Source organism: Ursus americanus, chromosome 4, assembly GCF_024610735.1.
Source record: "Ursus americanus isolate L20-20 chromosome 4, mUrsAme1.1.p, whole genome shotgun sequence".
Classification (NCBI taxonomy): domain Eukaryota; kingdom Metazoa; phylum Chordata; class Mammalia; order Carnivora; family Ursidae; genus Ursus; species Ursus americanus.
The window spans coordinates 73221197-73237571 of record NC_142130.1 but is presented as its reverse complement, the minus strand read 5'-3'; the positions used below and the strand labels follow the sequence as shown (position 1 = coordinate 73237571).

The 16375-nt window shown below is 42.3% G+C and overlaps 1 pseudogene across 1 annotated transcript in view; it reads right to left on the bottom strand.

The window, feature by feature from the left end:
- LOC148110271 (eukaryotic translation initiation factor 1 pseudogene) overlaps positions 1-16375 on the bottom strand; it is a 128046-nt pseudogene that overhangs the window by 20547 nt on the left and 91124 nt on the right. The window contains exon 3 of the transcript XR_015724244.1: positions 2371-2408. The product of XR_015724244.1 is annotated as a eukaryotic translation initiation factor 1 pseudogene (transcript). The remainder of the gene's footprint in view (positions 1-2370; positions 2409-16375) is intronic.

Below are 16375 nucleotides of genomic sequence, written 5' to 3'. Positions count from 1 at the left end.
CATGCAAATCCTTTGTATAGATCATTGCATCATCGTCAAGATAGGAATAGAAAACATTTATTACATTTAATTATAGAAGGTGTGCATACAAGATACGTAGACAATGAGCTAGTTAGACATGAAGCCCAAGTCAAGGATAAGTGCACCAGAGGCAAACAGACCAGCAGGAATATGTGGCAGGTCCTGCCCAGTGTTTCAAAGCCGCTAGGCTCTCCTAGGGCACAAAGGGTGCATGCACCATATGTTGTGGACTTTGGCAGTGTATTCGTTTTCTACTGCTGCATTACAAATTGCCACAAACATAGCATCCCGCAACGTTTGTTTATTATCTTCCGGTTCCCGAGGGGGTCGGAATCTGGCATGTTTTAGTTGGGTTCCCTGCTCAGCGTCTCACATGGGTGAAATTAAGGTCTTGGCTGGCTGCACCCTTATCTGGGAGCTCAACTAGGGAAATTGACTTCCAAGTTTTCTCTCGTTGTTGGCAGAATTCATCTTCTCTCAGCTGTATAACCCAGGTCTCCATTTTCTGGCAAGCTGTTGGCTGGGGATTACTCTCAGCTCCTAGAGGATGCTTTCCACAGGCCAGGGGGCTCCTTTCATAGGCCTTCCCACAACATGGCAACTTCCTGCTTGAAGGCCAGCCTTAAGGGTTCGCTTGATTAGGTCAGGCCCACCCAGGATAATTTCCCTTTTAATCAACTCAAAGCCAACTGATTAAGGACCTTGATTATATCTATAAAATCCCTTCACCTTTGTCATATAATGTAACCTAATCATAAGATTGATGTCTCCTCATTATCACAGATTCTGTCTGTACTTCATGAGGATGAATTGCACAGGCATATAAACCAGGGGACATGGGGGCGCCTGGGGGGCTCAGTCGTTAAGCGTCTGCCTTCGGCTCAGGGCGTGATCCCGGCGTTCTGGGATCGAGCCCCACGTCAGGCTCTTCTGCTGGGAGCCTGCTTCTTCCTCTCCCACTCCCCCTGCTTGTGTTCCCTCTCTCGCTGGCTGTCTCTCCCTCTGTCAAATAAATAAAATAAATCTTTAAAAAAAATAAATAAACCAGGGAACAGGGATTTTGGGGAAACCATCTGAGAGGGACACCTCCCACAGGCACCCTAAGATTTAGAGCCTCTGTCTTAATCCATATACCCTGGGCTACTTTGCATTTCACCTCACAACCTATTTTTGAATTTCACAAACTCAAGACCACTTATTTTATTTATGATTTCACTGTACCCCTAATCCTTGGCCTTGAGTTCTTGGATCACCACTTCGTGATCTCTCAAGGCCAGTTAGCTATTGTTGCTTCAGTTGAAGACATTACTGTCCCTTCTATACTTGGTTGATTTCCCCACTAGAATATCCTCAAGTTAAGGGATTGGAATCAGGATGCTCCCTGATTGTTGAACCCTTGCCTGATGAATATCTCTGACATATGCAGGGTCTGTGATCCCATGCAAGAAGGGGAGAAAAGAAGTAGAAATCCCTCCAGGACTAGATGTCTGTCTATAAACTTCCACATATATGTTTGGTGGGTAGCCAGAGCCTGTTAGATTGTGAAGAAAAGGAAGAAGGATTCCATCTACCTAGTCAGCCTTACAAATCCAGATTGCTAGAGCCCCCTGAAGCTGCCTGGTGAGACAGGAACATGAGCCGTCCTGGTCGAGTGGACCCAGGGACTACGTGAGACCAGAAACGTGCATTTTTCTAGAACTCTGATTTTAACTCAGACTGCATTTCTCCATGGAAACAAGGCTTTAAGCAATATTTTGCTGACGAGGTCAGCCTACAAATGCTTTAATAAAGAAAACAGATAAGAAAATGTCGTAAGTGCAGAGTCATTCCCAATGACTGCTTGTCTGTATTACACACCTACCATCTCTTCTCTTCAGGGACTCGACTTAGGTACTCAACCAAACTGAGCAGGGATGTCCCACTTTGGAGTGTGGAGAAGCATTATCCTACTTTCTAAAATTATTTTCTTGAGTAAGAGTTAATGCCTGTGCTACTGTGAAAATCAGTTTGGCTGTTCCTCAGATGACTCAGCAATTCCACTCTTAGGCATATACCATAAAGAACTGAAAACAGGTGCTCACACAAAACCTTGGACGTGAATGTTTACAGCAGCATTGTTCACAAGAGCCAAAAGGTGGAAACAACCCAAATGTTCATGGCTGATGAATGGACACACAAAATATGTTATATTCACATGTATTATTCTATGTTATATTTATGCATATTGTTCTACCTTAAAAGGGAATGAATGAAATTCCAATACAAGCTGCAATACAGACGAACCTTGAAAAGATTGTATTTTTCATAATTCCATAAATGAAAGAAGCCAGAAACAAGACTGCGTGTTACCTGATTCCATGTATATGAAATACGCAGCATCAGCAAATCTATAACAACAGAAAATAGATTAGTGAAATGAGAAACAGAAAATAGTTGCTTAGGATTAAGGGAAAGGGGGTTCGGGAGGTGAGAGCTAAGTAGTGTGGAATTTCTGCCGTGGTGGTAAACATGTTCCAAAATTGCTATGGGGCTGGTCACACACATCTGTGCATAGGCTAAAAACCGTTGCACTGCCCACTTCAACAAATGGTTGAATTGTATATACAGTGTGTGAATCACATCTCAGGAAAGTTGTTTGTAGACTACAAAGTTGTTAGTAATCACGTCGGGTAAACAGAGGTAAAGCACCAAACTTGAAGCACTTTTCTCAAAGCCTAAGGAAGGAATGGAGCCTCATTTATGGAGGAATGATGGTCCCGTGGCCAAATCTTTTTCATTCGCCCCCAGCATGCATTTTTCTTCAGTTTTTGATCTAAAGAGCTTCGGTGAATCTATGTTGTCTCTTAAATTAAGATCGCTCTCTGGGAAGTGCTTGTGTGGGCTCTGATTTTAGACTCTAGAAAGAACGGTATCTCCTCTTTATTGTTCAAGGTTATTTACTTGGCGCTCTTATTTGAAAGTAGCTCTGTGCAGAGGGTTTGGGGGGGGGTGGTGAAGGTGGACATTCACAGTCAATTTCTGGGGGAGCATTAGTGGCTTCGTACATGCAGTATTGGTTCAGCACAATAGCTACAAGATCAAACCTCAGGGGGTTTCTTTTGGCCATAAGGGAAAGGGCAGTGATGTTCTGGAGCTTCATGGTGTCCTATGAGAAGAGGAGGAGACCCCAGAGATGCACATGACAGGGGAAAGACCAGATGAAGACACAGCAAGAAGGCGGCCATCTACAAGCCAAGGAGCGAGACCTCGGAGAAACTAAGCCTGCTGACACCTTGATCTTGGACTTCTAGCCTCCAGAACTGTAATAAAGTAAATTTCTGTTGTTTAAGCCACTGAGCCTGTGGTATTTTCTTATGGAAGCCCTAGAAAATTAATAGTCTTCTTTACTAGATTGACTTATTCATTTTTAAAATCCCTATCGCCATTTGTAGTGGTATGTTCACAGTAAGCACTGTACCATCGGGGTTCAGTCAGAGGAACAGAACCACTAGGAGTGATATAGAATAAGGACTTTAGGGGCGCCTGGGTGGCTCAGTCGTTAAGCATCTGCCTTCGGCTCAGGGCGTGATTCCGGCGTTCTGGGATGGAGCCCCGCATCAGGCTCCTCCGCTGGGAGCCTGCTTCTTCCTCTCCCACTCCGCCTGCTTTTGTTCCCCCTCGCGCTGGCTGTCTCTCTCTCTGTCAAATAAATAAATAAAATCTTTATTAAGATTTTAGAATTCTTAGAAAAAATAGAATAAGGACTTTATTATAGGGAGCTGACCTTATGAAATTATGGGGGCTGGTTAAATAGGCTGTCAAAATCTGTTGTCTTTATGCTGGAATTAGAAAGGCAGGCACCTGGGAGGAAAAGATGGAGGTGAAGTGGTAAAGAGCAAGGACACACTGGAATCCATGAGTTTGCGGCTGGAACTCATAAGAATGGACTCGAACTCGTGTCAGACTCCAATTTTGATGTTGCAGGTGACCTGTAATGGAAACTTGAGCCCTTTGTCACAGAACTATACATTCACCCGTCCCAGGAGTAGGGGAAGCGGAAAGGGATAGCTGGTGGGAGCAGGAGGAGGGCAGACTGGGTCTGCCCCACACCTGCAAGGTGAGCCAGCAACTGGACAATGGTGTGAGTTTCAGTAGGGCCTCATAGAGAACCTGCACCGATCTTCCAAGTATTTAAAAAAAAAAAAAAGCTGCTCCTTCACGTCCATCTCTCAGGTATTATCCAAATGTCACTTGTGGTTCACACTAACTGGAAATTGTAATATACAGTGAGGACAGTTCTGGGAAATGGGGTTCCATCGTCGCTAGGTTGACACAGTATGAATGAGTATGGGTGCTCAATATCGTTTGTTAAATAAATAAGTGGTGCTTATAAATAAGCTTGTGACCCATCCTAGTATCATCATCCCTCTTCTAGAACGGAGAGGACTCATGGAAACCATCTAGCATCTTGTTTGGGAACCTCACGTGTCAGTTTTCCCCTGTGGACTTTGAGGGTATTGAACATTTTATTATGAGGTGGATATTTTAAGACTAAAAGAATGAGGGTGAATCAAGCGTAGCAGATAACAATGCTTCAAAAAGAAGGTTGAATCGTGAGGGTGAGCTATAGGATTAATTTTTTTTTAAGATTTTACCTATTTATTTGTCAGAGAGAGAGAACGAGAGCGTGCAAGTGGAGGGGAGAGGCGGAGGGAGAGGGAGAAGCAGACTCCCCACTGAGCAAGGAGCCCCATGCAGGACTTGATCCCAGGACCCTGCAATCATGACCTGAGCTGAAGGCAGACGCTTAACCAGCTGAGCCACGCAGGTATCCCTGGGATTAGCTTGTAATGTAGCTGAAATATAAAATTTAGACAAAGAATATCATGAGCGGCCCTTGTGGCTTCATATCCACCCTCTAACTAATGTACTCATAGGTTACCTGGTTCGGGAATTAAGCCAGTTTACTTCTTTGTTTCTATTTTGCCTCGTCCATTTACCAACTGCCTTTTATTCATTCAACATGAACTGAAGAGGGAGAAATGGGAATTTCTGAAACACACACTGTGACATTGAAACATTTTGCTCTCTAAATTTCCCAGGGACCAGGAGTTTGAAGCGGAACAAAAAAACAGCATTGCTGTTGATTGCTTATATTGAAGGACAATATATGTTTCAACACATTAACTCACAAAGATGATTTATTACCACAGCATCCAAACAAAGCTCTGTAACCGATGACTGTAGTTTTTAGATAAGTGATAATTTGCATGAACAATGCTTACTCCCTCTATCGGGGACACGTGAAGCAGCTCAGCTCTTACACCGAGGTCCCATGGACATGGGAGATTTTTCTTTTCCGTCTGCCAGGGTCACATCAGGAAGCAGCAGATCAGAACGGTGGATCTGTCATTCTTACAATCTTCCCCTTGGCCACTGTGAAAGGGAGCTGTAGTTGCAGGAGACAGCGTGCTTGCTTGGGCTAACCCAAGTGACCCTTCGAAGGCTGACTGGCACACATGGCAACGACTATGCCAAAATGTTGGCAGTGGAATAATTGGTTCAAATATTATTCAGATATGAGCTGATTTTATTTATCCAATTAAATCTCAGGCATCAGTTTTTAAACATGCATTGTTGCAGGTTGTTGGCATTCCTCTTTTAATTGGTTTTGATTCTGCAGAATGACTTTTTTCATCTCTCCAGCTGTTCTATCAGAATTGAAGGAAGAGAAAATCACCCCATCACCCTCTTCTCTCGTCCTAATGAACTAAAAGCAACAAAACTGGAAATGTACATGGATTTTCTTGACTTTTTCTTTTAATACAAACATGAAGAATGATAACCAACTCTTAGTCCTCAACTACTTCCATCCAGAATTATGCGCAGGACGCCGCATGCGGACTTGGCAGTTATATGAGAGGAATTTGCATATTCCCCAAACAATGCAGATAGGAAAGAGATGAGCTGAAATGGGATTGAGGAAGCGATAATAAGTCATAAATGATAATCAGGAAGATCCTGATAGATCAGTGGCAAGGATCTAACACAGCTCTATAGGTCTATAAAATTCCTTGATTGCCGACTGCGTGACGAAGAAAGGGATCCCGTCAGGTCATGCTTCTTTGTGTCTCACCGTTGCAGCTCACCTCTCTTCTCCCTGCTCATCAACTCCACAGCTCAGAGGAATTAAACAGGCTCTCTCTCCCTGTTCTCCTTCGCGCACTGAAAAATTGAGACTCACTCGAACCACTAGAGGGATCTCTCTTCTTGGGAAAGGAAAAAATTAAAAAAAAAAAATCGAAATTGTACAATACACAGTTCACTTGCAATGACACAAGGAAGAGCCAAGCAGGACCACAAATGAACTATTGCAATTTTCAAAGATGTTTCCATGTCTGCAGAGGGGCCCTGCCTCTGGGGAGTCTGACCTTTCTAAGGTCCTGAGAGAATGCGGCCAATGTGGACTTCGCCGCACAAACACACTTGAACTGCTTGAGTGGGCTTCGTGGTAGCTTGAAGGGAGAAGGCTACAGGCTGCAGAGAGGACAGTGACAGCCCGGATCATTAAGGCCAATTGAATTTGTAACTCTGGTTTTATGGTCATTTTGAAGAACTTCACATTTTGACATTTCAAACCTAACATTTTTTGGAAAAAAATGAGAGTGAGGTAATACACACACACACACACACACACACACACACACACCCCATCATTTAATTTCACAGTTTATGAAGCAGATATTTGTATTGCCATTTTATATACATGAAATCAGACTTGGGGGAAGTTAAGTCATTTGCTTAACCACTAAAGTGGAAAAGCCAAAATTTTAACTCAGCTCAGGTCCTTTCTCTTTTACTCAAGCTTCCTGTGGAAATAACTAGAATTTTGGAAGAATGTGACTGTTCTAGTGCAAGTATCTGATAGCTAAGAAGCATGGATAATAGTCATATAACATGAACTTTTGAAAAACAGTCCTCAGGAAGTTCAGAGAAAACATTTAATAATTATATAGAGACATTTAAAAGGGAAGATGGCTGGAGAAAGAAGAACCACAAAAGTGGATTTTTGACAGAACAGTCTCAAAATTGTAAAGGAAAGAGATGCCCCTAAAGGCACTGGACAGTGATACCGAAGGGTTTTACAGGATGGGTGAGAAAGCTGGCAGGAGCGCCACCACTAAGGGCCATGTGTGTGAAGGAGTGCAGCTGATCTATGGAGAGCACGCGAGGTCCTTGAACCTCTACTATAAGAAGCCCGTGCATGTGAATAATGCCAAGGACAGTTCAGGCTACACGGGGAGGAAGAATAATGAAGGGTGAATTTGGTTTGTGGGCCAGATTGTTTAAGGATGACAGTTGCAAGCAAATCAACACTCATTTTTATGTATATAATCAACCTTTTAAAAATACATTGAATGTGGGGCACCTGTGTGGCTCCGTCAGTTAAGCATCTGCCTTTGGCTCAGGTCATGATCTCAGGGTCCTGGGATCGAGCCCTGAGTCGGGCTCCCTGCTCAGCGAGGAGTCTGCTTCTCCCTCTCCCTCTTGTTCTGCCCCTCCCCTCGCTCTTGCTCTCTCTCTTTCAAAAAAATAAATAAAATCTTGAAAAATATATTGAATGTTCTATCAGGAAAATAAAGTCAAATTTGGAAAGTTAAAAAAAGAAAGCTTGGAAGGGGTAAAACAGATATAATTAAGGAGGGAAGATGGAGCGAAGACTATTATTGCTGGCTCAACAGCAATCCTCCAGCCCTCCTCAACCCCTGCTCTCTGGGGACAGACCCCTGAGGTTTTTCAAGTACTGGGTGGTGTTTGGCTTCAAGAGTGAGTGGAGCTTTCCTGTACCCCAAGAGTTGAGTCCTGATTATTTTAAACTTATGCCAGACCCAGCTATTCCATTCACCCTCAAAGGGCTTGCTTAAGGATGAGCACATGATGTCATTTTGACCCAAGAGACACAGGGGGAAAGCCTTGTCTGGGGAATGGCTGAACATGTTTCTCTGTTTTAACAAGAGACACTGAAAGGGAGGCGCCCTCTCCTCTCCTCTGGACTTGAGATACTGTTGTTAGATGTGGGATGCCCGGAGCAGCTGCAGTCATTCCGAGTCATTACTGGAGGAGCCCATCCAGTCTTGGTGATGTAGGTCAGGACCCAAAAAACTAAGCATGGCCATGCCTCCTTAGGTCTTGTGGTTATGCAGAGTGTGTTTTCCTAATTTGTGCCAGCCATCCTTTACGTCTTCTTGTCCTTGCTGACAAAAGTATCTTGACTGAGACTCAAGTGATCACTTTAGTTTAAAAAACAAAAATCCTGTACAAAATGAGAAGAGATATGACTTCAGGGAAGTTCATATACAAGTACTTTGTATTTTTATGAAGTGCAAAGCCAAGTGGAGTAAATAAAAGTCCATAAAATTGTTTGAATGCTGGGAAGCTAATGCTATCAGTGTGTGAGCTCAGAGGCAGGAGGACTGTTCAAAACAATGGCTAGACATTTGAAATGGTGATTGCACTTATATCTACTGGTATTTCCAGAGTAACTTGGACGCAGCTCCTCAACAGCTCATTTGTACCCCTCTACAAAGCAGCTGCCTTCCTAACAAGGACCTTCTGCTACTTCCCAGATGCATCCTGAGGTATGATTAGTCCCATCTCCTTTGCATCCAAAAAAAAGTCAGTCTGATCATTTTTGCCTCTCACTCTTCCTTATGTTGTCCTTCAATCTGGAGTGCCCTCTTCCTTGTTTTTTCCTGTCCCATTTGTCTAAGCAATTTGTATTATTCTCAATGTTTATCTCTTGTCTGGCTTTGATACTTTCAGTCTCATTGCTTCCTCTTGTTTATGATTTCCAAAATATTCACTGGAAGTATTATATCATGACTCGTATAATTTAAAAGTATGTGTGTGTGTGTGTGTGTGTGTGTGTGTGTGTGTATGTTAACATTGTCTCTCCAACATAATGATTTCTGTGACCATCATGTTGTTTTACATAGTGTTTGCTCAACAAAGACTGTTGAGATTGGAAGAAGTAAGACTGGGTAATTCGTAACCAACCAAATATAAAGGGCAGTGGGGATGGAGTTAAAGACATTGGGAAGACAGTGAGTAGGATTTGGTTGTGGATGAGTATTATATGATAAAGAAGAAGAAATGGTGGATTACAAGATTTTTGGTTTCGGTGTCTGGAGATCCTCTTGGTGCTGTCAATGGAAATGTTTAATTGTAAGAGGAAGCTTATTGGTGGAAAAGTAAGAGATACCACTGGGACTTGGACCAGCCCTATGTGGTGGCCACATGGTCAACTTTTATATGTTACAATTTAAAGGTACTAAAGGAATTGCTGCCTCGAAGCATTTCCCTCATCAGTCTTCCAGAACGCCTGCCTTGTCTAATTTCAATTCCACCTCTATATATTGCCTTACCATTCTGGGGCTAAGACCCAGCAAACTGTATTTTCTGGACTCATTTGCCAACTCACTTCCTGTTAGATCCTGTCAAGAAGCACTGGAGTGACATGAACACAAGAAGGAGGGAGGGGCTTCATTATTCCTGTTTGCTATTCCTCCTGGCATCACCTTGGAGTGACATTTCATCCCTGTGGGAATAGTTTGTCTTAACAGTGACAGTTGATTTCAATTGCCAGCTTCTTCAAACCCCCAAAACTAGTTAATTGCTCCTCTGCATAAGGACCAACAGCAGCCGGGCACTGCCCCTCCTTAGAGGTCCGAGTCCCAATTCTGCAAGGCCCCTGCTCTGAGATCCTAGTAATCTAACCACTTCCTTTTTATTCTTCCAGCAGTATGGGTGCTAGCCGCTTGTTATCTCTGGGTCATCTTTAGCATTCTCTATTGCTCTTGCAGCCCTCAAATACCTGTATAACCAGACTCTATACTAATTCTATACTGAATTATTTTTGTGGAAATACCGTGTTTTCTGTTTTCTGATGACATCTGACTGATACACTGGTAGAAGACTATATCAGTTGAAGGGCTAAATAAATAGAATGGGGTTCTCCAGTAATTCAGATGGAAAGGTCAGAAAAGGATTTATGGGGGCACCTGGGTAGCGCAGTCGTTAAGTCTGCCTTTGGCTCAGGGCGTGATCCCGGCATTCCGGGATCGAGCCCCACATCGGGCTCCTCTGTTGGGAGCCTGCTTCTTCCTCTCCCACTCCCCTGCTGTGTTCCCTCTCTCACTGGCTGTCTCTCTGTCACATAAATAAATAAAATCTTTAAAAAAAAAAAGGATTTATGATTGAAAGTAGCATTTGCAAATGACCTTGAATATGAGTACCATATAGAGGTGCAAAGATGGGGTGGAAAAGCCTTTCAAGGCAAGAAAGCACTATGAAAAATACTCATTAGTAGGGAAAATATTGTAAGTAGGTGGGAAATCAGTATGTAAAAGATATATCTGGTATGAATCTGTAAAGGTAGGACTGGATCAGATCTTGGTGGTAGTGGTGGGGGAATCTTAATGCCAGTCTCAGAATTGCTGAAACATCAAAGGCTTTTGAATAGCTGGGTTGTAATATTAGGAGATCAGAGGAGGACAGAAAGAAAACATACTTGTTGAACACTCAGACTTTGAAAAATTATATAGTGAGTATGAATAAGCTCTGTGTTACCCCAGGGATAATGGGGTTGTCATATTCTTTTATTTTTTCTAAACCATATTTAACCTGTTTTGGAGTTCCTAATCAACTGACTGACCAGGACATCTAGTATCAGTCATTAGTGGGACTTGATATTTACTTTCATCTAAGAAGCTAGGGTGTGAATAATTGCATGAAAATGGGGGAGGTCCCTGGTCCTTAGTTCATGATGGCCACCATTGTTTTCTTGTTCATTTTATTGCTGGGCAAGTCTGTTGAGAGCTACAGAGCTTCTCTTGTTGAGGTCCAGAGACATCCTTCCTATGGTTCTCTTTGCCACAAGAAACTCATAGCTGTTCTCAAGGTCAGGGTGTTTCATTTTCAGTCTCTTTGGATCCCTATCTTCATCACCCTGCAGAAGTTCCACCACCTCCTGAGCTTTGCTTGGAGCAGAATACAGGTCCTATATGTCCCTTGCAGTAGGCAGAATAATGGTTTCCCCAAGATGTTACATCCTGGTTCCAGAACTTGTGAGTATGTTACGTTGCATGGAAAAGGGGAACTAAAGTTGTGGAAACAATTAAGGTTGTTAATCAACTGACTTAACATACCGATATTTTCCTGGATTATCTGGGTGGAACCAATGTAATAATAAGGGTCCTTGAATGTCCAAGAGTTTAGCAGAAAACAAGGTTGAAGTGTAAGCAGTGTGAGAAGGACTCTGTCGCTGTTGGCCTTGACGATGGAGGAAGAGGACCAGGAACCCAGGAATGTGGGCAGCTTCTAGAAGCTAGTGAAGACTGGGAAACAGACCTTCCTCTAGAACCTCTAGAAAGAGCCCTGCTGACATCCGATTTTGGACTTTGGGCTTCTGGCCCCACTGATACGTCTGTTGTACTTCCAAGCTACGAAACTATAAGATAATAAATTTTTGTTGTTTTAAACTGTAAGTTTGTGGTGATTTGTTACAGTAGCATAGGAAACTGATCCACTCCTGGAGCGGCCACAGCTCTTTCCCTTAGACATGGGACGCCTCACTCCATGTCCATGTTTCCAACAGTTTGCCTTCTTTCTATCGCAACTCCAGAATATCCACCCTTCCCTTCTGTGCGGTAACTACAGAAATATAGGGATGTTTCTGTAGTATAAACCCTGAAATACACGAATATTTTCATTTTGCCAAAGAAAAGCCTAGGCTTTATTATATGTCTGCAAACCTCAGTCTACAGGCCAAATCTGGCCCATTTCCTGTTCTTGAAAATAAAGTTTTATTGGAATACATTCATGTATATATAGTTTATGGCTGCTTTCTCACTATAATGGCAGAGTTAAATAGTTCTGACAGAGACCATATTAAATATTTACCATCTGGCCCTTTGCAGAAAAAGCTCACTGATCATAGAAAGAAAACTATGGCTACTCTTCGGGTGGGTATATGGGTGAGTATGAGAGCAGCTTGATTGAGTCAGAGAGCAGTTTGAATTTCAGTAGATTAACTCATGGTTGGTGTGTAACGAGCTGAATGGTAGCCTCTGAGATACCAGGTTCTGATCCCTGGAAACTGTAAGAGCTCCTTATTTGGAAAACAAAGAGTCTTTGCAGATGTAAATAAGTTAAGGATCTCCAGATGAAGAGATAACCCTGGGTTCTCCTGGTGGGCCCTAAATGGCATCACGGGTGTCCTTGTAAGAAAGAAGTAGAAGATTTAAAGAAAGTGTGAAGACAAAGGCAGACATGGGAGTGATACAACCCCCAGGCCAAGAAACACCAGGGGATGTCAGCAGCCCCCAGGAGCTAGAAGAGACAGGAGTGGGTTCTCCTCAAGAACCTCAGGAGGAAGCATGACCCTGCTGTCAGCTGGATTTTGGACTTCTGGCTTCCAGAACTGTGAGAAAGCAAATTTCTGTTGTCTGAAGCCACGAAGGTTGCCGGCATTTGTTACAACAGCAGTTGGAAACGAATACAGATGGGAGGACCGTTTTGAGAAGACAGCAACCTTTTCTCCAGCCCACATGATTGAAGCCAATAGAAATGTTATCTGCTTATGAATTTCAGACTCATTACTTCACATAATATCTGGCTTTGCTGGAAGAAATACAGGGAAATGCAAAGGAACATGCTTTGGGGACTTATAGATTTTTTGTGGGTATTCAAATCATTTAACAGTATATAAATGATTTCACAGTAATACAGTCAAAGTTCTTAGAGTAAATCATTTTGATTCCCACTTCTGTCTGGCACAGGGAAATAATCAGCATTTCAGAATGAGCACTTGGCTCTTCTATCCCTGCCTCAATAACTGCTTATGGAGCAAACGATATGCCAGCTTACTTTCCCTCTCTTTTTATTATCAAACTTTCAAACCCAATATATATACATATTATATTATGTTATATTATATTATATTGTATTACATATATTTAAGATACTCTTACTTACTCTGAGAGATGGATACGTATTTGAACCCTTCATAGCAACAGTATACTTTTCTAGCTTTAATATGTCCTGTGTTACTCTTTCCTGAGGAAGCTGCATATCTTGGGAAAGTGGATAATAATAAAATGATCTATTTAGTGTTTGGGCCGATTATTAATAAAATTCCTACAAGTCATCGTATTATTCATTTCACTCAAAGGATATCAAAGGAAAGTCCTAAAATTCACGTAGAAGGGTGACTAATCCCTCTTCCGGGGAGCAGACCCCTCTGCTCCACAGCGTTGAGTTCTCTTTGTCCTGCCGCGGATGCAGGAACACGTTCTGTGCCGGCCGGACCTCTCACGGGGGTCACCTCACAGGATGTGCACTCAGGTCCTATGGGGGGGCTACTACTGCTCACCTCCTGCCTTGAGGTCTCACTGAGGCTGAGAGGGTCTGCTTCTGAAGTTCATTAGGCTTCTCAGAAAGTCCCTCCGTTTGAGCAAACTCTTGTGGTGGCCAACTCAACAGGGTACCTTCGTAAGGACTCTCCCTTCTTCGCTGCTTACGTACCTCTCCATCATTTCTAAACCCTTCACTCGCCCAGCCCCTTTTATCTCAGGCTGTGTTCCGGGGGGCTGGGAACCCAAGCAGAGGCATTAGTATACTACAGTCAAAAGAAAACATCAGTAGATACTAATTGTTAAAACCTTTTCGTTATGGATATTTACAAATAATCACAAAAGTACAAAGGAATAAAATGGAACCCCATGAACCCTTCATTCATGTACCCTTCCCCCAGACTATCTTTGAAGTAGATTTCTGGACATTTTTACTGGGAGGTGATCAACAGATTAATACATATCTAATGTTGCTAGTTATTCCCAGATCCCCTTCATAAGGACTGTATCCTTGTAGAGCCCTCTCACCAACAAGATATGAAACTCTGTTTCTTCAACAGAGTATGTTGTCAAGCTTTTGGATTTCTGCCAATCTCATCCATAGAGTTTTAGTTGCATTCTCTTATTGTGGGCAATATTGAGCATGTTTTTGTGTTTATTTGTGAATTCTTTGTTCATATCTTTTGTCTGTTTATCTATAGAAGTTAGGTAAAAGGGAAGTTATTCTTCTTGTTTTTTCAAAAGATATATAATACTATATATATAGATATATATAGCTCCACACCCAGTGTAGAGCTCAATGCGGGGCTTGAACTCACAACCCTGAGATCAAGACCTGAGCTGAGATCAAGAGGTGGATGCTTAACCGGCTGAGTCACCCAGGGGCCCCAAAAGGTCTTTTATATTATGGAAATTAACACTTTATCTGTGATATAATTTGAAAATAAATTTTTTCAGCATTTGTTAATTTACTCAGTTTTGTTGTTTTCTTGCATTGTTTTTTGGACCATATTTTTAGAAGATGAAGACCTTACAAAGTAATTGTTGGAGAAGAGATTTGTATGAGAAATCATACTACATAAATATTGAGAGTGAATTAACCTTTCCTAAATACTTTGTGGGAAATTTACAGTAAAAGTTTCAAGTTTCAAATGATCTCATAGCACGCTAACATCTGACAGTTAAATTTTATCTAATTGTCTAAGCTTTTTTTTTATGCTTTCTTACACTTTTCTTTGTTTCTCTCTCCCTGAGTTTTCTAATTCCATTCTCTCTCTCTCTCTCCCTCTCTTTCATGTGCAAGGCCCAATGCCAGCCAAGCTCTAGACATATTATGATGAGCAAACAGCAGAGTCTAACAGAACAAACATTAATCAATAAGCATCCAACACCAGTAGAACTGCAACTCTGACAGGGCTGGAAGGAGGGATACAAGGCACCGTTTGAGCCTATAATTGTCTTTTCATCCAGCCACAGGGGACCAGGAGAAGGCTCTTCAAAGGAAGAGCTAACATTGAATAAAACTCTGAAGGATGAGTAAGAATGCACTAGAAAATAAAACAAAACAAAAAAACAGGGGAGTTGCCTTTTTGGCAAAGTGAACAATGTCTGAAGAGGGAGAGGGAATGTGGAAGTAGAACAGACTTAGAGCCCAGCTGGTGTGACTGGAGGGGAGAGAGACCCGGGAGCCTGGGGGTAGACAGGGAAGGGCAGGGCTGCCGGGGCCATGCCAAGGAGATGCGTCTTTATTCTAAGAACATTTCAAAGCCATGGACGGATTTAAAGAGAAGGGAGTGGGTATGATCAGATCTGTATTTTGAAAAGGTCACGCTGACTCCTGTAAGGGAGACAGATTATAAGGGTGCCTGAGTGGGAAGAGGAGCTCAGGCAGCAGGCAGGTGCTGTGGGAGAGGACGGGGGGCAGGGGGGATCCCGCTGTCTGGCAGCAGGGGCGTTCCCGGTGCATTTTACACCAGAGTGTCTCTGGTTTTTGATTCCTCCTCTTGTGACAAAGCTATTTTCAGAAATAATCAAATGAAACCAACAGTTTATGATGATAAAGACTAGAAAAGAAATACAGACAAGAAAAAATGTCTTTCACTGAACTTTGTCTCATGCCAATTAAAAAAAATTGAAAGATAAAATGCACATGCAGCACCGAAATCTATAAACACACAGATCTTCATTCCATTGCTTTTATATCTATTTAACAGTTTGCACTTCAATCATCAGTTATAGTTCTATTATAATATCTTATATAAATAATCTTCTGATAATTAGTAAGTGAATTATGTTAAAACCAACATTTAAGCAACAATTCAGTCATCGTTCTAACGGAACAGTTTTTTTTCTTGATACAATTTTTAGTTTTAAAACTATTAGTGGGGCACCTGGGTGGCTCAGTCAGTTAACTGTCTGCCTTGGGCTCAGGTCATGATCTCCCAGTCCTGGGATCAACCCCGAGTCAGGCTCCCTGCTCAGTGGGGAGTCTGCTTCTCCCTCTGCTCCCCCCCCACTTGTGTGGGAGCTCTCTCTCTCTCTCTCTTTCTTAAATAAATAAATAAATAACATCTTCAAAAAAACCCATTACTAATTAAAAAACAACACATTTCAAGTTTAAAGATACTGTTCAATACATATGAATTAAAATTTGTACTTAGCAAGTGGACTACTGTACCATACTGTTTCCCTTTTTAATGTTTTTAACATAAATAACTTGATGGGGTGCCTGGGTGGCTCAGTCCTTAAGCATCTGCCTTTGGCTCAGGGCGTGATCCCAGCATTCTGGGATCGAGCCCTACATCAGGCTCCTCCGCTAGGAGCCTGCTTCTTCCTCCCCCCCCCCCCCCCCCGCCTGTGTTCTCTCTCTCACTGGCTGTCTCTCTCTGTCAAATAAATAAATAAAATCTTAAAAAAAAAAAAAACAAATAACTTGAATTACTTCAAGTAACTCCAGTTCTCCC